Consider the following 26,130-nt stretch of genomic DNA (forward strand, 5'->3'; position numbering starts at 1 on the left):
GGATGGGGATGGGGTGGCACACGTTACACCGCCCGGCCCGGCGATGGATTATCTGCACCCTCCAGTTCCCACAATTCTGATTTATCCCTCCCACCCGACCAACCCTTCCCTTCCCCTTTTCTCTTTCCTTTTTTTTTTCCAGGTCGACCCGTCGAGGACAGAAGCAGGAGGGAGGGAGAGGGTTGTATTTCAGTGGCAGCGCGCTGGGCAGCCGGCGTTTATTAGAATGAATCAGCGGGGCGATAAAATAAGCCCTGTCACCAAGCAGGGTTATGAAATCAGAGTGCTGATTGAGTTTTCCAGTCCTGGCCAAGGGTGTGGGGCTCTAAATATCATTGAGTTTGACAGACTAATGAAACGCGCCCCCATGCTTGTGCCGCTCGCTTTCAACGGCGCCCAGAAAAAGCCGTCCACTTCCCACCGTATGCTGATGTGCAGCACACGCGTGTCTGCAAAAGCTCACACAGGAGGCAGATTTTTCGCTGTTTTTTTTGTTTGTTTTTCCTAATGTCTGCTATGATTATGCATGATGGGCTGTGCTGTTTTCTCTATCAGCACATTTGATAATGTGTTAATGTGCGTTTTTGCTGGTATGCTTAATGCACCACATTATGTACTGTACTCCACCAAGAGGAGGCAAAAAAGCAATGTGGGGGTGGGGGGGATGCTTTAAACTAAATTGCTGTAAAATATAGCCCCTTGGTAAACATGACATTATTTATTGAAGCCACATTACGGGCGTAAAAGTCTTGGTTATTGCTGAAAGAGGGTTATTGCTTGTTATTATGATAGCAGCAGATGTGGGAGGCAGGGACACAGAGAGAGAGAGAGAGATGAAAAATCCGAGCCACTTCAAAGTCTGTTCTAGCAATTTCAGCCCCGAGACCATCACGCCATAACCCGGCATCGACTGAAAACACTGCCTTTCTCTCGTCCATTCATGCCGATGGCGGCAGCGTCTCCGCTATTTTCACTGCTTTGGATGCGCTTGCTTCACGGAGCCTTGCACGCCCATGTGCGTCTCCAAAATGCTACGTTTTAGTTAAACAGATCACACCAATTTGTGCGCAGCTACCCACACGCACGAAGACTCTCAGGCAGCTACTTGGCATTCAGTTAGATGCAGCGGGTACTGTGGTATTTCTTAGAAGTTCTTGCTGAGGGTCATTGTTTTTTTTACCTGCTGTTTTGGAGAAAGTAGTCCTGCATTAGGCTGGCTCGAGCAAGCGGACGCCGTTTGGTCGAACACGTGATGGGGCTCCTAACATTAGCCTTAAAGATGACGTGAAATCTAGGCTTCGTTTGCTGTGGGATGTCTACATGTTCTCCTCTGCTCCTGTGTGAGTTTTCTTCCACAGCCCAAAGGCATGCACATTAGGTTAACTTGTAGTGGATATAAGGTGCTGTATGAGTGTAAGGGTAAATGCAGATTGTTCTCTAAAGTGCGATATAAATTCCAGCTAATTTCCATTTCCATATGACCGAGGGAAATCAGCGTGATTTGATCTCAAAAAAGCAAAATATAAAAATTTTGTAACCTCAATTTGCTGCCGAGCATCCACCAAACACTGAAGAACTACAGAGAGGAAATGACAGAAATGAGATTATGAAACAGGATTACAAGGAAATGAAAGATCACAATGAGGTGACTTATTACCAATTGCTGGTTGGCTTTTAGATCACTTCGGGCTTCCTGTTATCTGAGTGAATACAATAGAAATAAGGGCTTGGGAAATGAATACTTGCAGTGGGTAACACTTCAGTACTAGTTTTGGTGTCACAGATTCTACAGGTCACTGCAAAAGTCTCCAGACTTTCAAAGAAGTCTTGACCAACTTTACCAAGCTTTCAAAACCTTTTCACTCATTTTCAGGTCTCCTACCTTTGTTAAGCTACTTAACTTATAAAATCAAACATAAAACGGTACCTAAGTCAAGGGAAGAGTTAGGTCGCTAGAGCCTCGTGTCTCCACATCACAGCCAACTTTAGTAAAGAACCGATTTTAAATTGTATCTTTAGGCGCTTTGTTACCTGCAGCCTGTTAGAAAAACACAGCATTTATCCCCATTTCAAGAAGTCGTTCTGAAGCTTGAGATGGGCAGTAATCTGTTACAAGTAATTGGTTACTGTAATCAGATTACTTTTTTCAAGTAACAAGTAATGTAAGGGATTTCTAATGCAAAAAAGTAATTAGATTACTGTTACTTTCCCTTAAAGTAACTCACATCTGTGAGAGTGTCTCATGACAATGACGTAAGCGTGTGCGACGTGCGTGGCAGTTTTAGTCTGTAAGAAGTGACAAAAACAGCGTCCGCTGTTCACTCTGCGCAGGAAGAAAACTTCTTTCTACAGCGAAAAATTTAACTAAATCTGAGCGAGCACGCTGCCACGGGAATGTGGCATTCACAGAGAAACCCCCGGACCCCCCTGCTGTGTTTTACTTGCATTAATTTGAAAGAGTGTAAACACAAAACATTTTATTTTGTGTGCTGGAACATGCAGAACATAAGTTTAAATGTTAAAGAATTTCTTCAAGTCAAAGACTGTTGCAATAATTGAATTTTTGCTCGATGCAATGTGCATAAGATTAAAACTAGTAAAACAATTTTTAAAAGAGACTTTTTCATTTGATTCAGTTTTATATGATGGATTATGCAGAAAAATAGAATTGGGCTGAAAGGCCTATTGCTTTATTACGTATTCAGGTTGTGTACCATGTTTTTAAAAAGTAACTAAGCAACTAATTAAGTAATCAGTAATTAGTTACTTATTACTTTTTTCAAGTTACTTGACCAACACTGTTCTTAAGGGATGAAAGTAGGAGGCTGAGGTGAGATGGAGTGATGAATCGCTGTCAGTGTTTAAGCAGAGGTCAGGAGAGGAACAGCAGTGAGTGTCGACAGGCATCTGTAAAACACGGTGGAGGCTCTGCTGTGGGTTGTGGTTGTGTTCCAGTCAGGTTTTGGGGATCTTGTCAAAACTGATTTCAGTATCATCAGATTTTGATGAAACAACACCATACGCTTCATTTTTCAGCAGCCCAAACACCCTGTCAGTGCAGTAGTTCCTATTCCTGAAGGCTATAACAATGCAGCTTGTTTAAGAACAGGCTGTGTTCAAGATTATATATATATATATATATATATATATATATATATATATATATATATATATATATATATATATATATATATATATATATATATATATATATATATGCAATAATACTAAGTGCAATAATCCTTTCTGTCATCGTTGTATTTTTACTCAGTTGTATATAGTATTTGTATTCTATTTTTATCTTATTGTATATTTATTTTATTTTATTCTACTGTATATAGTATTTTATTTTATTCTATTCTGTACAGCTGTGTACTGTATTTATTCTTATTGTATTCTAATTTTTGCCTCATAACTTTTGCACTGTCCACTTCCTGCTGTGACAAAACAAATTTCCCACGTGTGGGACTAATAAAGGTTATCTTATCTTATTAAATACAGGTGTACCAAATATTGACTTTCAAGCACAGTGGAGTTGTACATAATGTTTTGCCCTATATACTGTATTTCCATTTACATGTTACCATAAATCACTGCATTTCCCATTTTTCCAGCAAAATATAAAGAAATGAGGAGTGGCTCAAAGGTTTTGCACACAGCTGTGTAAAAATACCTTTGACAACCTTAACTGCAGTATAATAAAGTGTCTTCAAATGGCAAGCCTCTCAGCCCCAAGGTAAGCCCAAGTAACATCTCTTGATGTGTCGGCATCCAGAGGCCAGAACTCTGCCAGCAACTCAGTAAAAAAGAAAAAACCATATGTACTTCACATTTTATCCTCTCCACATTAAAGAGCCTCGCGTAGTGTAAAAGTCCCAATGAAAAGGCAGGAGGACACACTCCATTCAACGGAGTCACTTTGCATATGACTACATCCTCAAACTCAAAGTAAGAGACCCTTGCACTGAAGCGACTTTGATTCCACTCTAAGATGAATGAAAGAGTTTTTTTTTTAAAAAAGGTGACGTGTAGATCCACTAGTTGTGTGGCTTTCCGCAAACATACAACGTATCTCAGTCGTCACAGCGGTTCGGAGTGAAGCACTTGTCATGTGGGGCTTTTTACACATCTGGACTAATGCAGAAGCAATCAAGTGTCACACGGAGCTCGCAGTCTTCTCACGGCCGTCCGGAGGGGAGAACGGCGTATGGCGCTCCACTCACAGAGTGGAAAAGGCATAGACTTCATGTGTGTGCACTGATGGGAGCTTACAGCGGGGTATAGCATAATGATTTGGTTGGCCAGCGGGACTACAAAAACTGATTTCACAGCTGGCAAAATCCAATTCTCTGGCTAAATCTCCATAACATAGAGTGGGATATATTTTGGCAGTGAGGCATTTTCTTTTTTTGGTCTAATTATTCTCAACAAACATCCTCATCATTTTTAAGAGTCTTGGTTGTGGGATTTACGGCCCACATTGTTTCACGTGTGGGGAAATTTGGAAATGCTCGTGCCCGCTACTTCCTGTGTGTGAAGAAAGCGTATTCTGCACAATGACTTCAGTACATAAAACGGCCGTTTTCATCACGCTCGATTATGCCGATTAGCGTGCCTTCGACTGACGCTGAAATTCCCGACTCCACCAACAAACACCACGGCCTAATCAATAGCCAGACTTCATTAAAGCAGCTCTTACCGCCGACCACCACAGAGCACATCAACTAAAAGGATCGCCCCGGCGATCGATAAAGATAGACAGCCTCCTTGGGAGACGAGTCTCAAAAAGTGACAGTTTCAGTTTCAAAAGTAGCGCCACCGACACAAACAGAATGCAGAGTCTGCAAAGAAACCGGGCGTCTGTCTCTACAAAGTTCCTCTGGTGTTTAATCATGAATCCTGTGATGTGAATCCGCCAGCAGCGGTGCAGAGGCCATTATCAGGCCAAGCTGCAATTACTTCTGCAAGCGAATGGAGAGCATGCTACATCACCAGTCGGGCTTGACCTCGGGAGTGAACAAAGAGGATGCAAGATTGATTAGCAATAAACGCGAAGCTGGGAAAGCAACATTTTCATTAAAAACTTCTTCAGCAGCAGAATAAAAAAGCTACACCTGCTCAGACTACATTTTTTCTTAATTTGGGAATTAAGATTATCTGAACATGAGGCCTGAATGAAACGATACGCAGACCCCCCCCCTACACTCCCCCGTGGACATTTAAAAACCCCTTTGCTTTGCGCTGATTCACAGTTGCTTTTCTGGCAGTGAGGAAATCCTTTCTGAAAGTGATTCAGTGCGAGAGATAAGGAGCAAAATCTAAAATTCTCTCTCATTGCAAGAACCTATTTCAGTCAGACAGCTCCGGTTTCAAATGATGTATTGCCGCAGCAGAATGCAGTCAGAGTTTTGTGTCTAGGCTCTGAGCTCATCACTCCCCACAAATACCCAACATATAGAAACTGGGGAGCGATACGTAAATATCCACCCCGGATCTTAAAGGGGGGATGACGCGGTGGTTGGAGGGGCCAAAACACCAGGCAGGGCCACAGCAGGACTGACACGACGGGCAGTTTTATAGCTTAAATAAGCCAAGGTGTGAGGCATTTCTCCCATTATCAGCCTTTAAATGTACTTCATATGAAGATGTTTTCCCTTACTGGTCTCTGCCATCTACTGAAACACATGTGGTTCTGTTTTAATGAATCAAGCTGTTCACATAGTCTGAATAAAGCCTTATGTTTTACACGCGTTATTTGCAAGTCTAACACAACCTGCAGAGGTGTGTTAGACTTGCACTATCTTCCTTCGTTCTATTTATGCGCATAATTAGAGCGATTGTGTATTGGGTTTCGAGTTCTGCCAAAACATCAGTGACCTACTCTCGGTGTTGCGCCTAAATTCGTTCTGTGTAATGCGTCTGGTTTTTCTTTTTTGTTTTGCTACGGGCCTGCGTAGACATCGTGTAACACAAATCAAATGGATATTTTCCAGACTTAAAGCACTGTTGGGTTTGAATTACCTCTTTAGTGTGACAAAACATCAAAACACAAGAGGGAATTTCACTCTAAAGAGTCCACTGGAAGACAACCGCATAAATCTGACAAACTCTGGCGGCTGAAACGGTGAGTCAGCGTAAAGCTGAGTGAGGCCTAGAGTTTGACCCTCATCGCAGTGCTGAAACTGAACATGGCGTTAAATTCAAGTTCTCCTGTAATCCCAGTAGATCAACTGATTTTAATGTCATCCCACATCAGCTGATGGATGCACTCTATTTACATACAGAGTAGGGCTGAACGATATATCGCATTTGCGATAATATCGCGACATGATCAAGTGCAATTTTCTAACCGCAAAGACTGCGATTATACTCTGGACATGTCCAAATTCATGGGCTGCATCCTCCTGAGGCCGCATTTGTAGACCGATTACGTCACAGCGACGCGCCGAAGGCTGTCCAAATTACTACCATATCCCAGAATTCATAGTGCGGCCCAGCCAAACTCCAGTTTCCAGCAATGGCGGCCGCTACTAAGTTTTAAAATTACTCATACTAATCTTTCTGGGTCACAAAATAAACTTTTAACATATTTTCAGGCAAGAAAGTAGTTGTGTAAACATCAAATATCTGCTCGGTTAATCAAGATATCCCATATTTGCAAAAGTGCTTCGACGTTTTCAGAGGCGTCTGCTACCCACCAGCTCGACAGCTAGCCGGGAGCTTGAGGGTCACTGAAGCCGCCGAGAACGGCACAACTCCCGGCACATCATTTTCAGATCACCGCGGAGTTTTGCTGCTCGGGTTAAACGTAATATATAAGTCACTTAGACAACCTAAAAATGTTATTGTTGGGCTTTTTTCAGTGTTTTGTTTGTTCGTGAGTAAATCGGTTTGGCTGAGATTAAAGTTATTAGATTAGATAAAATAAAACTTTATTAATCCCCCGGGTGGGTTCCTCCTTGGTTTTCACACAGCTGACTAAACGTCAAACAGAAAACTTATTAAACAGAAGTATGAGACAGTCGAGAATTTACACCAGTGTCTGGTTATATTTTAGATAGCAAGAAGCAGACGGCCGAGTTTATTAAACTCCACCGAGACAGCGGTGACGCTAATCAGAACTAGACCGTCCAATTTCACGCCTTTAAACTTTAAAGGCGTGTTTGTGTGTGTGTTTATACAATTGCTATTATGTTTGCACTTTATGTGTAATGTTACTGACTGCAGAGATCAGTAAGATGTGTGTATTTTTTATTTATTAGTTTTATTTATTTAATATTATTTTTTAATTGAATGACTGTCTAGTAGTTCACAGATGTCGAAAAACTGAGTGTGGTAAAGCCACTGATTTTTTTTATGTATATTTCTGCAATCTGCACATTGTACTGACTTTCATTTTAATGTTTACACCAGGGTTCCTTGTCAGCACTTTATGCTCAGATGTTTGTAAGCTAAAAATAAACTATTGTGTATGTTCAAATATACTGTTGTGATTGAAGAAGTTAAATAAAAATGTCAGTCATCAATTCATGCATCACCTCATGTCATCATAACAGAGGTCTGTCTTCCAGGAAAGAACAGTTTAAAATTAATGTAATATAGTATTGGCCATACTATATGATGTATTGCTTGTCTTTGTTTAATAATACAGAAGACAAAGACCTTAAAAAATAATCGCATATCGCATCGCAATCGCAATATTGGGGCAAAAAAATCGCAATTAGATTATTTTCCATAATCGTTCAGCCCTAATACAGAGCACAGGAGCCCAACCCAGGAGCCCTCGCAGGCTGAAGATGAGACACCAGAAGAGTCTCAGAATGCCAACAAAAAGAAAGAAAACATCAAGAATCCCACTGAAGTTAAGGCGTTCATCGCAACAGGTGATTCACATGTTCCACATCCAATATTTAGTGACCGACCAGCTAATGAAAAATTGTCTGGGATTAAACTGGACCATGGTATATGGCTGCTGTATACCTGCAAGCCACTTTGCAACCCACCTTAACCCTTTAAAGCCGGCCGGAGCGGACACGCTCCATTTTGCGTAACTATTTTTAAATCCCGGCAGCACTGCAAACACGTAAGCTAGCGCAATAATTTTTTTTGCATATGAAACCGGAGGAGTTGTACTTACATCTTATGCCATCAGCTTGTCCTCGGTCACAGTTTCCTTCCACATATAGCTTTGCAAAAACTGCATAAAAAGCACTTGCAGCAACAAAAACATAATATTCCAGAAACACGCTTTGCCGATCCGATCAGCTGTTTGTATCACTTCCTACGTCCATCAGCGCGAACTATCGCATGTCCTCCATGACCTGCCCGAAACCGGAAGTGACGTCATTTCGCGGAAATGTAGTTTTTTACCATCAGGACCTTATGAGCCTATACTGGTGTTTTTAAAAGTTATGTTTGACTTTATGACTTTCTGTGTCGTTTCTGGGATGCTTAGGACTCATATTGCACTGCTGGAAATAGTTTATTTTGATGCATATGCTGTTTTTTTTGCAAATTTGCACTATAATATTTATTTTCGTTTTTCCTGCAGTATATAAATATTGGTGTATTTCAAAAATAAAACTATGAAGACACTTAAAATAAATTTCCTGTGGTGGGAAACTATTTTGTGCAACTTTTTTGTATTTACAGTTTTTAGGGATAAGCCTCTTAAATTTCTCTAACTAGAAATATATGTTAATAAAAACAAAAACGATTTTACATTTTTTTGTAGTTTATTGCACTTTTTTTTTGCAATTTATGTAATGCACTTAATGCATATATATCATTAAAATTTGGGCTATAATGGTTGTATTGATGTATAGCAACTTGAAATGCTCCCAAAAATGGCTCCACAGCATGTAAAAATATAATATAAGCTCTGGCGGACTTGGTTCTATGGTTGGTCTTAAAGGGTTAATCAACGTCATTGGTGTCTGCTATATTCTGTGCTTTTCATGAGTGCGAGTGGCAGAGCATAGCGGTTCAGACTGGAGCCACATTAGGCAGGGGTGTCTACAGGCCCAGTATAAAGAAGAGCAACGTATTGAAAGAACTGGCATGTCAGGATATATGGACACGAGATTATTGTTTTAAGATAGAATTCTTAAATTCTTAAATAATAGCAGCAGTAGCGCTGCTGGCTGCCAGGCTCTGATACATCAAGTAGATAAATGCGGCTGGTGTCTGACAGATTTCTTCCAGAGTCAAATCAAATCCACTTTTCAATACAGAAAAAAAGCTCAGCTTTTCTTTCTCCTAGAGTCCAGTCGTTGTTGTTGAGAAATAAAGTGTGCAACTGCATAAATAAAAGGATGCAGGGATCAAATTATTTTTACCACTGTGCATAACCGCTGAATCGTTCTGTCTAATAAAGTGCCGGCAGGAACCAAAGTGCATTCTCACCATCTCTTCACACCTGTGCCAGATAATAAATATGAGTGAACTCAGTTCAGCGGCGAGCTTAAACCCACTACTCGCCATTTACAGCCCTGCCGCGAGTCAGTTCTCCGACTATGGACCTTGATGGTGAACGAAACATCGTGCGCCTGAATCTGTCTATGCGGCACAGATAAAGAGGGAAGCAGAACATGAAACATCAGCACAGCGCTGATGTTAAACAGGCTCAACAATGCTGTGCTTCATTCTGGGAAAAATGCCACACAGTGAGATAATAACCAACTATTTCTAAAGTTTCGTGCGCTGACAGCCAACGTCTGAGGGGTCGCGCTAATTAAGCAGTGAATGATTCAACTTGGGGGAAAAAAACTCGTCAAATACATGGATGGTAACAAGAGCAGCTGCTGCATCTGCGGCCGTGGCTACGGTTGAATATTCTACTGAGCATGACAGTGATTTGAACGGTCACATCAAAGCAATGGTTCGCGCTCAGCGAGGGAAAAGGAAGACACAATGTACTGGGACTGCTGTCTATAGTTTTCCCCTGGGTCAGTAATATCAGAGTAAAGGCTAAAGCTCAGCCACGGCCCCGGGTTACAAACACAACGTGAAATATGAGCACGAGCAGTGCTGCGTCTCGGAGAGGCGCTGGATCCACATGCTTAAGTACAGTACGCGAGACAAAGCGTGAGGGGAGGGGTGCGGGAGGCTTGCTCCTGAACACAACATAGTCTTATCATAACAAATGACCTTCACACAGCTCGGGCCCAGAGGCTGAAGGAAACACTGAGAAACGAAGCCTTTTGAGAATTAGAGAAGAGACACCACATTATAGAGCCACATTACAACGCTGCTATCAAACCCAGTTTGGTTTATTTACAATGCCGCCGTGCCCGGTGGCTAAAGTTGATTTTCTTTGTACTAATGGGAATAAACCCCAAACAAATCAATTTTCCTTGAGCGCCTCATCCTGGCAGCCAGTAGCAACAGATACCCAATGTGGCTGCACGTTCAGAGATCAAAGGGATGACGCAAAAAAGGCAAGGGCAAATCAAAGACACAATTCAAAGCAGTTTCTTTTCCCCCCATGGTCAGCTTGGATACATACATATACATTAGGGGTGCAACGATACACAAAATTCACGGTTCGATATTTTTTCGATACAAAAAAAAAATGTTCATGCCTTTTTAATTTGTCATTTATTAAAATTATAAATATATATTTTAACTCAAAAGTACAGTTTTTAAATTTAATGTTGCTGAAACAACAAAGTAATAAAAAAAATTAATCTATCTGATTGAGGAATCACTCATCTTTGGAAAAGAGAGTTTATTACAGAGAAATGGCTCTTTCAAAATAAAAGCTATACTATACGCTTCTTCTGGGCTATATTCTCAGCAGCATATTAAACATATCAGGTCCCCATAAGGAGAATCCTGTGCTAACGGCTGTCTAAATGACTCGGGTAAAGTTTGTAGCATGTGTGCTTGTTGTTTTTGTCTGCTTCCACTTGTCTTTGCACTAGGATGATGTCGTTGTAAATGTGCAGTCATATTCGTTGTGTTCCCACTAGTGCTGTCAGCGTTAATCTGAAATGACGTTAACGCCATAACGCGGCAAATCTCCGTTAACGACCTACCGCGGATCGCCCCGTGCGTGGGGCTGGACGGCGTCAACACGTTAACGAGCTAACTGCGCTAACACACTAGCTCCCACCCATGTAATTGAGCATTGCATGGCACATCCAACATACTGTTTTACTTTAGTCCATGACTCGCTTACCTTCAGGGTCATACGTCACATGAAAACCAAAATAGTTCCAAACGCCAGATCTGAATGAGGGTGGGGGAGGTTCAATTTGCCATGTTGCAAGGAGAGCTTAGCTTCTGTCTCACTAGCTTGCCCTGCGCTCAGTGAATCTGCGTTCGACTACTCCGCCTAGGCTGCACTGTCGAGCGCAGATCCACTGAGCGCTCAACATAGACAGCATCGTCAGAAGGAAAGTTGATAAAATAAATTAAAAATTTTGTATTGTTCATACATATGCGTACCGAACCGAAAGCACTTTCTGCCACTTTCTGAGCCACTTCTCTCATATCTATATCTATATATATATATATATATATATCTATATATTAGGGGTGCAACGATATTCGTATCGATATTGAACCGTTCGATACAGTGCTTTCGGTTCGGTACGCATATGTATCGAACAATACAACATTTGTAATTTATTTTATCAACTTTCCTTCTGACGATGCTGTCTGTGTTGAGCGCTCAGTGAATCTGTGTTCGACTACTCCGCCTAGGCTGCACTGTCCAGCGCAGATCCACTGAGCGCTCCACACAGACAGCATAGTCAGAAGGAAGAGCGCAGGGCAAGCTAGCGAGACAGAAGTTAAGCTCTCCTTACAACATGGACCTCCCCCACTCTCATTCAGATCTGGCGTTTGGAATTATTTTGGTTTTCATGCGACGTATGACCCTGAAGGTAAGCGAGTCATGGACTAAAGTAAAACAGTATGTTGGATGTGCCATGCAATGCTCAATTACATTGGTGTGAACTAGTGTGTTAGCGCAGTTAGCTCGTTAACGTGTTGGCCGTCTAGCCCCATGCACGGAGCGATCGGCGGTAGCTCGTTAACGGAGATTTGCCGTGTTGTGGCGCTAAGGTCATTTCAACGAGATTAACCTGAAAGCACTAGTGGGAACACAACGAATATGACTGCACATTTACGCCGACATCATCCTAGTGCAAAGACAAAAACAACAAGCATGCTACTAACTTTAGCCGAGTCATTTAGACAGCTGTTAGCACATGATTCTCCTTATGCTGCTGAGAATATAGCCCAGAAGAAGCGGATAGTATAGCTTTTATTTTGGAAAGAGCCATTTCTCTGTAATAAACTCTCTTTTCCAAAGATGAGTGATTCCTCAATCAGATACAGGGCTTGCAATATCGTTAGCCCGACGTCCCGGAGCTAGCGATTTTTTCAGTCGGGCTACCAAAATCTATCTCTGCCCTGCCCGTCGGGCTATTGTAGGAAAAATATATGTCAATGCTTTTGCATTCTTTCAGAAATGTAGCTGGGTAATTATGTCATTGGCATCGGTGAGCCACTGTCAATATGTGACATATTGAAGTCGCGTTTGAATTTGCGCTTGTTTTTTTGCTTTCACTTTGCAATCGTGCGAACTGTGTATAGAGAGCGACAGCACTGATCTGTGAGTGATGATAATTTGTGCACCAATTCCTCTGACATCGTCTTATTAATCGTTAGCTTACTATGCAAACATGACAAGTGAAATCTCCCGCAGCTTAAACATGTGAGAGGTTGATCGCGCAGAGATTCGCTGAAATTATGTGAGTGTGTGTGTAAAAGCATTTCAGTTCTGCTGAGCCAAATAAGACAGGTCAGGGTGAGGAAGTGACAGCCAAAGAAAAGCTTACCACAAAACGGAGAAGTTATGACAAATCAGACTATAAGGCAAAAAGAAAGTGCAGCTTTATGGTTTCATGAACAAAAGAATTTCTGTGGCTGCGATATGACGAGCTAAATAACCAGGGCTGCACATAAGTGGTCCGCAGGTGCGCATTCGCTGTCAAAATAAAAAACACGCACAAGGGTTAGGGTTAAATTTAAAAACTGTACTTTTGAGTTAAAATATATATTTATAATTTTAATAAATGACAAATTAAAAATGCATGAACATTTTTTTTGTATCGAAAAAATATCGAACCGTGACACCAAAGTATCGAACCGAACCGAACCGTGAATTTTGTGTATCGTTGCACCCCTACTATATATATCTATATCTATATAGATATATATATATATAGAGAGATATATATGAGAGAAGTGGCTCAGAAAGTGGCAGAAATCACAGGTCGCACAAACTGCTATCTCTTCTATCTCACTGGTTCCCATCGCCCTCGTACCAAAACAAGATAGTCATCTCGACGGTGGAAGCTTCGCCTATTGACGGCTGCCCGATGTGTGCGTTATCATGTCCGATCTAGGCTTTGACAGGCTGACAAGGGAGAGGCTTGTATTACAAGTGGGAATCAATGGCACCAGGCCATATCCCTATCAATAGTCTGCCACAACTCTTTTTGCTTCTGCTCTGTGACAGATAAGATGCTTTATCCAGGAAAAAAAAGCACAGCACAGAAGCATGTTATAAATATCACACAGCGGTGAACCTGGTCTGATATTCCATCAGTTTGTCTTCATTAGTAATCAAACTGCTGGAGAAGGAAAGCAAAAACAAATAGCACTAAAATATAGTTTACAAACGTCAGTGAAATGAGCTCTGAGAACAGAAGTCACATGCTAAATGGTTTGCTAGATCTAATATTGATATTTCAAATGACCACCCTTGGTGGGCCTTTCTTAGTGCCCCCCTACAGTCAGCACATTTTTTCTTCTTCCCAAGTGTATGGAGAAATGGATAGGAGGCAAGAGGAGAGCAGAGGTGGGGAACAGCTGGAAAGGTAGAGGGAAAAAAGGAAAGAAAATTCATTTAATTTGTTCCCCGTTACTGCGGCGGGCTGGTTTCAGCAGAATGGGTTATGTGCCGAGTATTTCTCTTTTTCTCAAGGACCTGCCTTTGTACACAGAGCAGTGAGCGTTGCTGGCTCACAGCAAACTCTAATTGCCCTGAGGCCATAGGCAGCCACTTTCAAACAGGGTCATTCATCTTCCCATGAAAAGGAAATGGTCTTTGGCCCCGATCCTTAATCACCCCCCTGGTGCAGCGCGCAAGGTCATCAGGGAAGCCCTGTGACAAACACGCTCGCCCGCATGCATGTATGCAGACAAATGCGGAAACAAAGCCGCCGGAAGGCAGAGGGTGGGCACGAGAGAGGAAGGGGCAGAAGATCTGAGGTGAGCGGGCAGGATGCGTGGAGAAATTTCTCCTCTCTATGCAAGTCCCTGCCGTCCTCAGGTGAAATTGTAGCAGCGATTTTGGGTCAGAGTTACGGTTTGTGTTACCAATTGTGGTTCTCAGTTCAAAGTGGAAGTGAGGAATTCGTGTGGATGTGGTGTCGAGCTTCGCTGAAAGCTGTGACCGAAGAAAAAAGCTGGGAGAAGATGAGAGTGTGTGCATGTGTGTGAGTGGAGTCAGGACAGAAATGGGAAAGGCTTCATTTTATCGAGGTTCACGAGACACTGGGACCGCTCAACAGAACTAACTTCAAACCAGGTTGTGTTGCATAATGCACAGTTAAAACAAGATCACTTTGTCTTTTTTCAAAGTAAGTTAATTAATTTAAGCCCTCAGTTATTCCCTGACACTCACTGTTGACTTGAATTTAATATTTCAGCAATTTTATTTATACAGCACCAAATCACAACAGCAGCTGCCTCAACGTGCTTTATGTTGCAATGATACAGAGGAACATCCCAACTATGAGAAGACCCCCTATGAGCAAATACTCGGTGACAGTGGGAAGGAAAAACTTCCTTCTAACAGGAAGAAACTTGCAGCAGAACCAGGCTGGGGAGGAGCAGCCATCTGCTACGACCCGTAGGGGCGAGGGAGACAGGACAAGAGGCGCTCTGTGGGAGAGAGCCAGAGGTGAATAATAACTAATGATTAAATGCACGTGTAAGCACACAGAGAGTGAAGGAGAAACACTGTGCATCATGGGAAACTCCAGCAGCCTAGGCCTTTTACTGCGTAGCTAACGGAGGGTTCAGGCTCACCTCATCCAGGCAGTAAATTTCCTTGACGAGTTTTTACTTGAGGTTTTTATGAATCTGGACGGTTATTCCACGACCACTTGTTGACTGCCTGGTTTATAAAATACCAGAAAATTGCTAACAATGCTCATCACATCATCATCAGCGTTCATCATTTCCCAGAACCCAAGCTGACTTATTTATTTCTGCTTATGAATGAAAAAAGAAGACTCTCTGCTTGTTAATAATGAAAGTACTGAGGTTCATTTTAAAATAAAAGCCTGTTTATTAAAACATGGATCAACCGGAGTTCTCTGCTCTGCGATGACAACTCGGGCCATGTCCTCGAGGAACAGCTGCTTGTGTTTTATCAAGACTGTTGCAGCACTCTTCTTATTTCTTTCTGATCATTAACTCAAAAACAGCAAATTTACTGTTAAACCCCCGAAACACAACACAAAGTCTCCACTTTGCATTTTTCATTTTCCAGCTACCAAACTGGTTATCGCACTTGTTGCCAATCAATTAATTTAGTACATTTTAAGTCCACATTAATCACACCGTGTCACAGGCTGGGTCTCTGACCCAGCGCTCTGAGTTCATGTTTGTATTTGTCTCATTTTGTTATGTGATTTAGTTTGTGTTATTTCCTATCTGCCTTTAGTTTAGGCAGTTATTGTTCCTGGGTTTTCTATGTTTTGGGGTTTTGTATTTATTCATCACATATTAGGTCTGTTAAGTTGTGTTGTCATGTTTTAGTTTTAGTATTTCCTGTTTTATTCTGACAATGTCATGTGTTCTTTGTTTATTGTATTTAGCTTTCCTCTCCTGGTCCTGTCATTAGGTTTATGTCTGTCAGCTGTTTCCCCCATGTGTCTCCACCTCCCCTGATCACCTCATGTATGTATTTAAGCCCTTTGTTTTCTGCATGCCATTGTCAGGTCGTCTGCTCATCCATGTCTCCTCTCCAGGTACCCATGTCAGTTCACTATGGTTAAGGTTTTTGTTATTAGTTCACCCAGTTTAGGTTATTGTTTAGTTTTCACCGATGCCCTATTATTTTGTACCCTCGTTGCTAACCTCAATAAACGGCTTGTTTTGTTAATCCACACCACGTTTTGGTCTGCGTTTGAGTCCTCCTCTGCAACACATACGGTCTGCCCCAGTCAGACCGTGACACACCGGGCTTGAATCCAGGATGACGTGATTACGACAGCTCTGCAGCGAGATCATTTAAAAGAGGAGCAAACATCTGTTCTTGTCTCGAGTTCTGTGTTCACTGTCGGAATTTCAAGTGCCGCCAAATGTTCGCCATTTTTAATGGAAGCGCGTTGCTTCATTCTTTTGCCTAATTTTATTCTCCGCACATGCATTTTTAAGTTTAACACTTGCTGCTGTGCAGAATATCCTTCTAACGTCTCTGCCTTCATTGTGTATTGATGCGGTCTTGATGTCCTCTTGGGCTCCGTCTTATTAAATCATGAATATACATATTTTAACGAGGCTCGCAGTAAATCTAATCACATTACTGAGAAATTTAATTCTGGATGAGTCTTCTTAATCCAGGCTTTTCACAGTGATCTGCAACTTCCGTTTCATCCTGTGCAAAACACCAGTGAGTTTAACAGCTTAAGACCTCTATAACATTATAGCTGTACTGGTGTCTCACGAGTCTCATATCATCCCAAAGCATGACTGGCTAAAGCTTGGTAGGCTTGTATTTTCAGCTTTATAAGAAAAACTCAGCTGACCTCATCAGCTGGAAGAAAACAATAAGTAGGACGACGCCTTCAGCTGAGAAGGTGTGGAGCAGCTGGTGCGGGACTTTGCTCTTTCGTCTTGTCGACTACATTTTGGTCTCCTCTTTCATTTCATTACAGTACTTTTCAAAGTCAGAGGCTTTTATGACTTCACAGCTGTAAATCAATGGAGGCATCATGTAATTGCTGTTGCCGGCAGTTTATGACGTCCCGTATTAGCCTGCGATCCCTTTTGGTTTCAGTACTTAATGAGCACAAACCAAATTAAGCGTTTGATTTTGCCCCGTTTTTGAAGATGAAAGTTGAAACATAATCACTAACCAACAGAGAAATTACTCCAAATATTCTGTACGTCGGAGCCCTCTCACAGTGTCGTATACATGCTCGCACACACGTAAGGATGACTACCCGTCCTTATAATTATCCCCGACTCGCTACTATTAAAAGCAACAGGTTTGGTTGGACTTTGCACAGACTCTCGGTGGTCACAGAGGAGAAATATCGCTGGGCTTTGCTAACAGCTCAGCTGAGCAATGAAACAGAACACATTATTGCTCCGCAACATCAAAGGCTTTGTCTGTGTGATACATATTTAATTAAATCCTACTGCCGCTCACAGACACACGGTGGTATCTGCACGCACAGATACAGCAGTGCTGCGTATATACATCTAGTCTCTCTCTCCGTCGTTCGCAGACATAAACTCCAGAGCGTATCACAGGCTGGCTGCAAATGTAGTCACACTGCAGCAGTGTGTGTAAATCCTTTATTCCTGGGAATAAAGTTACCAGGCCTGTGAATACGCCTGTAACTTAAGCCTTAACTGCACCTGAAAAAAAATGGTGTTGCTATAGTAACACTTAAAAAAAAATACATGCAATAACCAGTGTCTGTTTTGTGTTTAATAAAATATCTCTTTGACCTTTCTTATTGTAAAGACAGAAGGCGGCGTTTTAACAGGAAAGTGGGACCTTCATGAATATAAAGTTAAACTTTTAGAATAGTTTTGTTCCCAGAACTGTTGTGCTGAGAAAAAGTTAATTAAAAGCCACAAAGAGTGCAGCGTGGGATCTCACAGCAACCTCGCAGTTTTAAAAAAAGGGTTTAAAAAGCAGGATTTAATATCGAGTGCTCCATCGTGACCATTCAAGCACGCTGGGAGAGATGACCGTAATAAGAAGGAGAATATGGATTTGTGATGTTATGCTTGGAATAACTATTCAAGATGACTCAGGCATCTGTAACCGATCATCCTTTGCCTAAAACGATTGGGTAAAGTTATCTGTCAGGACAAACATAGACTAAAGAAGACTGTCCCCACGTGCCTGTGAGGAAAGCAAGAGTAGAGTGGTTGGACCCCGAATCAGTTATGACAGATATGACTCTGATTAAGTCAGAAACAGAATGAATGGAGCCGGCATGGAGGTGGGCTGGACAGCAACTTACAGAAGAGCAGCAGCGGTTGGGAGGCTGGGTCCTCTGAGCTTCTCCCTTATTTCCCAAACTGTCCCCACAGCCGATAGATCTGCATGTTTGATGTGGCACCAATTTTACGCCCTATTCCCTTTGTGATGAAAGCCTCCCATTTATCCAGGTTTGGGACTGGCACCAGGAGTACGCTAGCTTATGAACCAACCAAAGCTGGGTTCTGTGTCCCCTCTCTGGTCTCAAACTGTGGATCTATTTCCGTACAAACCCAATGTGTTAGCAATGGCATTATATCAACATAGGCAGGCTAAAGCAGCTTAAATAAGACACGCCGCAAGTGTTTTATTGTGCAGATGTGCAGGCGGCTATCAGCTGAGCTAAGATCAGTTGATCTTATGCAGCTGTGGCTGAGCTTGACATCATGGCCTGCTTAAATTAGCACTATGGTTGACTAGTGGTTTGCGTATTTGATCATTAACATTCACATACTCAGTAAAAAGAAAGCTTCTTTGGCCTCATAAACATGAAAGTTTCAGTTGGGTGGTGTCACATTCTTGTCACATTCTTGTCACATTCTTGCTTCAGTTGTAAGTTAAAGTTTTTAGTTGGACATGTGTATCATGTTTTAACCAGTCAGCCATCTCCGGAGGAGCACAGCATGCGGTGAGCCCGTACACCAGCCAGCGCATGTGCTAGATGTCCTGCAGAAACAAACTGCACAACACGTGTGTGTTTGTGTGGGTGTGTAGCTGCTATGTGTCTCTTTTTTTTGTTTGCCTCTTGGTGTGTGAGTGCCCTGCTGTGACACACACACACACACACACACACACACACACACACACACACACACACACACACACACACACACACACACACACACACACACATTCCCAGGGGATCCAGATAAGATGTGTTATGAGGCATGGGGGACATCCATTACAAAACCTCCCATGGTCCAAAACCCCTGGAGCTAGCTGCTGGTTCTCACACACTGAGAGACAAACTACCTTGAATGCAAACATACACACACACTTGCTCACAAAGAGACAAAAGAAAAAGAAACACAAGATCTGTGGACATAAAACAAATATATTCACACAGAGAGATCTAATAGAAACAGTCTTATGTAGGTGACAAGCACCGAGGGAATTACAGCCGCATGTTGGAAACAAATTCCGGTGACAGAAAAGACAGACAGTCCATGACAGTGCTGAAATGAGGTGGTCATGTTGGTGGTAGGGGGGCATATTTGGTGGCACATGATGAAAAATCTTTGACAGCTTTGCTTCAGTGTTTTGACAGTGGATGTGGCCACAGCAGGCCTGAGTGATGTTTTTTATGTGTGCACAGACTTATGCAAATTACAGCAGCTTAATTTGCTTGTGCACGCTGGAAATGTGAGAGACAAAGATTAAGAGATCCTTGTACAAACTCTCTGAGTGTGGGTCTGTGTGTAAGTGTCAGTGTGTGCCTGCCTTAATGAAGCTACACGCGCCAGCATGATCCCCATCAGTCTGCTGTCTCCTAATTGGACCTACACCGAGCAACAAGCGGACCTCCAGCATTCATCTCCAAGAATACACAGTGAGCTGCGGTGCTGTGCAGAGTAGCCAGAGATACCGACAAAGAAAAAAAATTGGAAAGGAAGAGAAGGAATAAAGAAAGAAATCCTAGGAACACCTGCCTACTAGTCTGACCTTTACACAATTACTGGCAAGTGTGGGAAGGTGATCACAGAGACTGACCGGAGAAGTGGAGCGCGCCTGCCTGCTCGTGCTCACACCTGCGCTGCTCTCACACATGAGCAGATGAACACGCTCATCAAACATCATCTAGCGGGCTACCATGTGGAGACACCAGCACGCCACGCAGCGTCTTCCTCCCCACCGCTTGAAGAGAGAATAAATCAGTGATTATCATATAACCCCAGGTGTTCAGCAACATCCCTGATGTAGTTTATCGACAGAGAGATGGAAGCAATTTGAGGAGAGCGGTGAGGAAATGTTGCGATGGAGCTTAGCGAGCAAAACTGTACCCAGCAACAGTGTGAGGTGGATCTGGCTCGTGACCTGTGCTGTATGGATTTCTGTCTTCTGTTTAAGGCTCCACCAAAACACCAAAATGAATCAGAAAACATCAGAATCTGTGTCATTCAACGCAGCGTCACTATAATTGTGGCGTGCGTATCTAAACGCATCAATATAGCAACAACTGCTGCATCTCAGCAGAAAAAAGCCCAATTAAACGACAAACAATTTACCTCTCATTTTCTCGTCTCCTGAGCATCGAGCCTGTTGAAGATGATGGACGGGAGCAATTTCTAGAACACGGCAACAATGCAAATCACTCTCAGTCTCTCTCCCTCAGCCGTTTTCCCTCATGGTACTGTAGATTGCAGCCTCCCATCCTAATTGTTCCCAAACATCTCACGCCGGCAGCGTGAGTTAATTGGGAACGAGAGAAGTTGATCTCCCATGATAGAGAACCTTGCATTAATGAGTATTCCCAAAACGACTATCCACATTAAATCGGCAAGCGTGAAATGTATTCTTTGGTCCAACAAAATTCGGCAGAGCTGAAGGACTTTGGTAAAGCCTTAAACTGTGCCTCTGTGTGTTTGTTTTGCGATTCTGCATCGGGAATATTCTAGATTACCAGCAAATGTAAGTGAGAGATGTCTAACCCCTTTTAAGAAAGAACTGGCCATGAAGAACTTGCATCATGGAGAATCATTCTTATGCCCAGCTTCATATGTTCTGTCCACAGTATCTCATAACACTATACAACTCTCCCCCAAACCTAGCATGAAGCCAAACTCAAAAAACTCTGATGCACACACACGGTGCTAATGTAAGTCGTGGCTAATGTAACTTTGGGCCACTACACTCAAGCACAGACTGGCAGCGTGCCGTGGAAGCCTGCTAAACTCACTTCATTCTGAAGTCACACTCCCAGATGATAGTGCCGCTCAAAGTTTTCAATTTTGAGACGCTCCATCTGGAGCTGCAGATGTAGAAGCAGTACCTAACAACTTCCAGCAACCGTGACCTCATGTGTAAAACTGGTGTTCTTCATTAATGAGAAACCAGCTAGCATCCTTGTATCGGACTTTCACGCAGCAGGCTACTACTTTTTATTTTAAGAGGACAAGTTGAAGATAACAGTAGGAGGGGCACACTGTTGCCTAACGTAAACAGTGTAGCAGGATCGTGTAAACAAGACATTATGTAGTTAATATTTGATGTTTGCATTCGTAGACCGTTCCTAACAAGGCAACGAGGAACAAATTGTGATGTATAAAGGTGCTGTAGAGAAAACTATAGACATCACCACCTGAATGTTCATTTCCTATTTTTATGTTGTACACAATGTGCTGGAAGGAGACAGGAGGGTCCAAGGAGCTTGGAAAGAAAAGCGTCTGGACTTCTTTAGGTTGCTTGAAGATGTTTCACCTCTCATCCAAGAAGCTTCTTCAGTTCTACGGTCAAATGGTGGAGAGTCCCACCATTATCCGATTGTTAAGTGATGACGTGACGAATCCTACTTCCGGGTCTAAAGTAGTCTGCGTTTAATATGGCTTTTGTGTTGTTAACATGTTTAATGTTTTGTATTTTCTTCTATTTGATCTCAAAAAGCTCCTAAAACAGTCAGTGATCACTGTTGACCTCCCTCGGCTTTTATTACCAATAATCATTTATTTAAGCTCAGTTTTTAAAACCTTAGGATGTAGCTACAGCCCAGCCCATGCTGCAGTATATGAATGACTAACCTCGTATTGTGGATGGATTATCTCAGTTGTTCTCCTGGCTGAAGTTTGGTCCTTTTACAGCATCCTGCCATGCGATTACATTTGTTCCTGACCACCGAGAACACTCACGTTAACTTTTATCGAGTGGAAAAAAAGTTAGCTTGTTTATATTATGCTAACATAGCTGTGTTGCTAGCGGTCACGTAGCACATCGTTATATACCAGCTAGCCCAACTTCAGTAACCCTACAAACGTCACTGCTGTTTAGTTTTCTGTCTTCATTTATGTTGGAAGTGATAGCAGAGCTGTACGTTTGAATTTGTTTCCAAAACCCCGCAGTCAGGACATGCTATATTGTATTTAGATAGAAGCTAGCGAGCTAACTTCCTGCTAACTTCTAACTCCGTTAAATGTCATAAATTCCGTTTTCATGGATGCCTGGATGCTAAACTCAATTGTTACACCTGGTAGAGCAGAACGCTGATCATTTTATTAAAGATGAAAGACTTTAGACAGTTTTTCAACTCTCAGTAATGCCATAGTGATCGTTTGATATATGGACCTGCAGCGGAGTTTAGGCCCAGACACGGCTAGTGACGTCAGACTGAACAACCGGATTATGTACTGGAGATGTAACTGCTACTCAGGAAATTATATGAATACTTAAGCTTTAAATGATAAACCTTTCCTTCTTTTCATTTAAAATGTAAAATTCCCAATATATTTTCCGAAACGGAGAACATTACGCGTAAACATAATTGGAGCTGAGATTAAGTGAAATCACATAACACAGTGACAGAGAGCGAGCGAAACATGTCCGTCGTGTCGTTATGTCCCCGCGGAGCTATCATTAATTAACCGTGAGATTGGTTCCCTCCGCGTCCCACCCCCGTCGCTCGTTCTGCTGATCCTGAGCTGTCAGGGGGATTCGCCCTTCTCACCTCAGACAAAGAAACAGGCAGTGTTGGTAAAATGGACAAAACACAGATGTGTGAGAACACACCAGATACAAAAGAAAACACATTTTAGCCTTCACACTTCTCAAGCTCCTGCACACATGTTCTGGTCCAGCTGCCTATAGCTTTCTTTCAGCACTGCAGTACATCACTACTGATAGCTCAAATCCCTCAACTCCCCTATACTACCCAGAGGGGTGGAGAAATCTGCCAAACTGGTACAGGTCCTCTCCTTACCTCTCACACTACGGTATTTGACAACCAACTAGGGAACTGTAAAATTAAAGGCCTTGGCAAATGAAATTCTGTGACATGGCAGCATGAATCAAAGCAGGCCCTGCATTGGGAGCTTGTGGAAGACGAATGAACAAGGTGTGCTCTCAGAAGGAATACAAAAATAAAGTGAAAAGTTAGTGACGGCAAAAAACCTCCTTAAAAAACCCTACAAATATTATAATCTTAAGGAAGCAAAGTGCATCATCTGGTATCCGACAGCTGCATCCTGGTTATTGACTAAAGAGGTATCGGTTCATCATTTCACCTTGAAAAGGAGAGTGCTTTGTATAAAAGCTCTTTCAAAACACACACTTTATTGACTTCCTTTGATATTAATAGCCTGTGACACAAAATGCCATTTTCCCAGCGAAGCCACGTTACTTCTTATCTGATGTGACCTTGTTGATGGTGCCAGACACGGTGCTGTAACGTATCTCAGCTCGGGCATCATTGCAGATTACCGATGCCACACAGCCAGAATGAGTATGTACTGCTTTGCCTTTGTTCCAGATCTTCAAACCTCACATATGAAGGCTATGTCAGTCCCAATCACAGGACTCCCTCGCAGTGGCCTCCTCCACACCGCTCTGATACAGACGTACAAGTGACAGCACCGACTCGAAGGGCCATCATCGCTGCAAGGCAAGCTATCTGTCGTTGAGGTGAAGAGGCTGATAACAGTGGTCCCTGTCTGTCATACAACAAGCAACCCCAACTCCATCTCACCCTCGAGGGAGACTTACTGCTTTAATGTGGACAATGAATGGTTCAATTTGTCCTGTGCGCGTCAAAGGACTGGCTCGGTGATTACTTTCTTGGCACAGTAGTGACAATCATTGGCTTGGTCAGGACGTATTGGGAGAAAGGCCTCCGTCAGGCCGGAATAGGATGAGTGACAGTGAGAGACGGAAAAAGGAGAAAAGGGAGAGACAGGTAGAGAAAGGGAGCGGCGGCGAGGCCGGCTTTGCACGCCTCAGTGAACAGCGGCATTCAATCCTTCATAGGATGAGAGATACAGTATCCTGACCTTGACTGATCGAGGAGAGAAACAAACCTACAATCCATCCATGCAAAGTCACAAAGAAGACACAGAAACGCTGTTAAGTGCAGAAAAGGGACATTTTTTGTCACATTTTTAGCTCTGGTCATATCGGAAACACTGAACCCACAGACACCTGTGCCACATGTGTCCAACGGTGTAAGATTCCTAGCATTAGTTTGACACGGTGGGAAACACAGTAGGCTTTGTCACTTTCTTGCTGACAGTTAAATGAGAAAATCAACACCACTCTCATGTCCGGAGAGGCCACTCTAAAGACTGTTTGCTCAGCTTATGTAGCAATAAGACTTGAACCTTATTTGGCTAGGTAATCAACTCCAGAACCTTTAAAGCTCTCTAATTACAGCGGTGCACGATTATTGCATGTACTGCATTAGCTGACTTGAACAAAATATTATTTTAAGAGTGACTTAAATCATTTTTCGAGAGAGAATTTTGAAACCAAGTGAGTTTATTCAGTGCGTCTCCATCCTTGAGTGTCAAACACTGTCAGATGCTGCTGTCACTGCAGAGAAACGCACAAAGGTTTCCTTGGAGGGCGCTCTCTGCACCGGGGCTGTGATCGACCGTGGCTGCTGTGGCTCTGTGGGTCTTCTCAGCCTGGCTGGGGGGCTTCTTTGCCTCCCTCCAGCTGTGTGCCCAGCCTGGAGGCTGTGGTCTGTGACCGGCTCCCGGTGCAGACGGCTCCGTGTGATAGTGTTCCCTCACCTGGCTCATGTGTGTTTATGTGTGTGTGTGTGGGGGGAGGGGATGTGTGTGTATGTATCCATGACGGCTTATGTTAATGAGAGTGTGGGGAGTGAATTGGAGGGCGGGATGGGGAGGGCTGCTTTTAACCATGTAAAGCATTTCTGTATGAAAAGTGCTTTATAAATAAAGATTGATTGATTGATTGATTGATTGATTGTTAAGTACTAGATGCTAGAAGAGTCATTTTTTATAACAGGGACAAAATCCACATTTGGATATTGCAGGGCCAGAACTGGAGTTAATCTCGAGATTGAAATCCAAGATAAGGTGGGTCAGGTTTGGTCTTTGTTTTCATTCCCTTATTCATTTGTCATTTCTTTTATTCAGTACCTCTGTCAAGGAAGTTTGGTCTTTGGTAGCATGCGTGCGTGTCTGTCTGTAAAGACGATAGCTCAAAAAGTTTTGAATGAACTTTGCAGGGAGGTAGAGCGGAGTCACGTTGACTTTCCAAGATCAGCAAGCACTCCAGCGGGTGGTGAAAGAAGCTGGCAGAATTATTGGAACAAGTCTGCCAGAGATCAGTAATATCTTCCCCACTCGCTGTCTGAGGAGGGTGCACAGTATCCTGCGGGACCAACATCACCCTGCGCGCCACCTTTTCCATCTGCTGCCCTCAGGGAGAAGGTACAGGTCTATACAGGCCAGAACATCCAGACTGGCCAACAGCCTGTATCCACAGGCTGTGAGGCTCCTGAACTCTCTGCCCCCCTCTCACGGACAATAACCATATCCAACTTCTTAATAGCAATGAACTGGTCTGCATTGGTGCATCATATCTTTATTCTCTTCCCCCTCCTGCCCCCCCCCCTCTTTCTTAAATAGATAACTATCATATCTGATATCATATCTCACAGTACAATAATATTGAATGGGTTGCATTGTTGTATTTTGTCATGTTTCTCAGGTCTTTGTCTGAATTTCTACGAACATTATTGCTAAGGATTGTCTTATTGCATTGGAGTCACACTGGGTTAAATATGTACACTTGGGTTTTAAGGGGTATTTATTATTTTCTTCTTTTTTTTGGGTTGTATGGAAGCCCCAAACGCAATTTCATTGTTCTTG

The 26,130-nt window shown here is 42.7% G+C and overlaps 1 protein-coding gene across 5 annotated transcripts in view; it reads right to left on the reverse strand.

Annotated features, from left to right (window-relative positions):
- Positions 1 to 26,130, reverse strand: part of nrxn3b (neurexin 3b) — a 334,694-nt gene that overhangs the window by 13,754 nt on the left and 294,810 nt on the right. The window lies entirely within an intron of this gene.

The sequence above is a fragment of the Rhamphochromis longiceps genome, linkage group LG15, assembly GCF_057381845.1.
Source record: "Rhamphochromis longiceps isolate RC_006_pf linkage group LG15, R_longiceps_female_GT1.1, whole genome shotgun sequence".
Lineage (NCBI taxonomy): Eukaryota > Metazoa > Chordata > Actinopteri > Cichliformes > Cichlidae > Rhamphochromis > Rhamphochromis longiceps.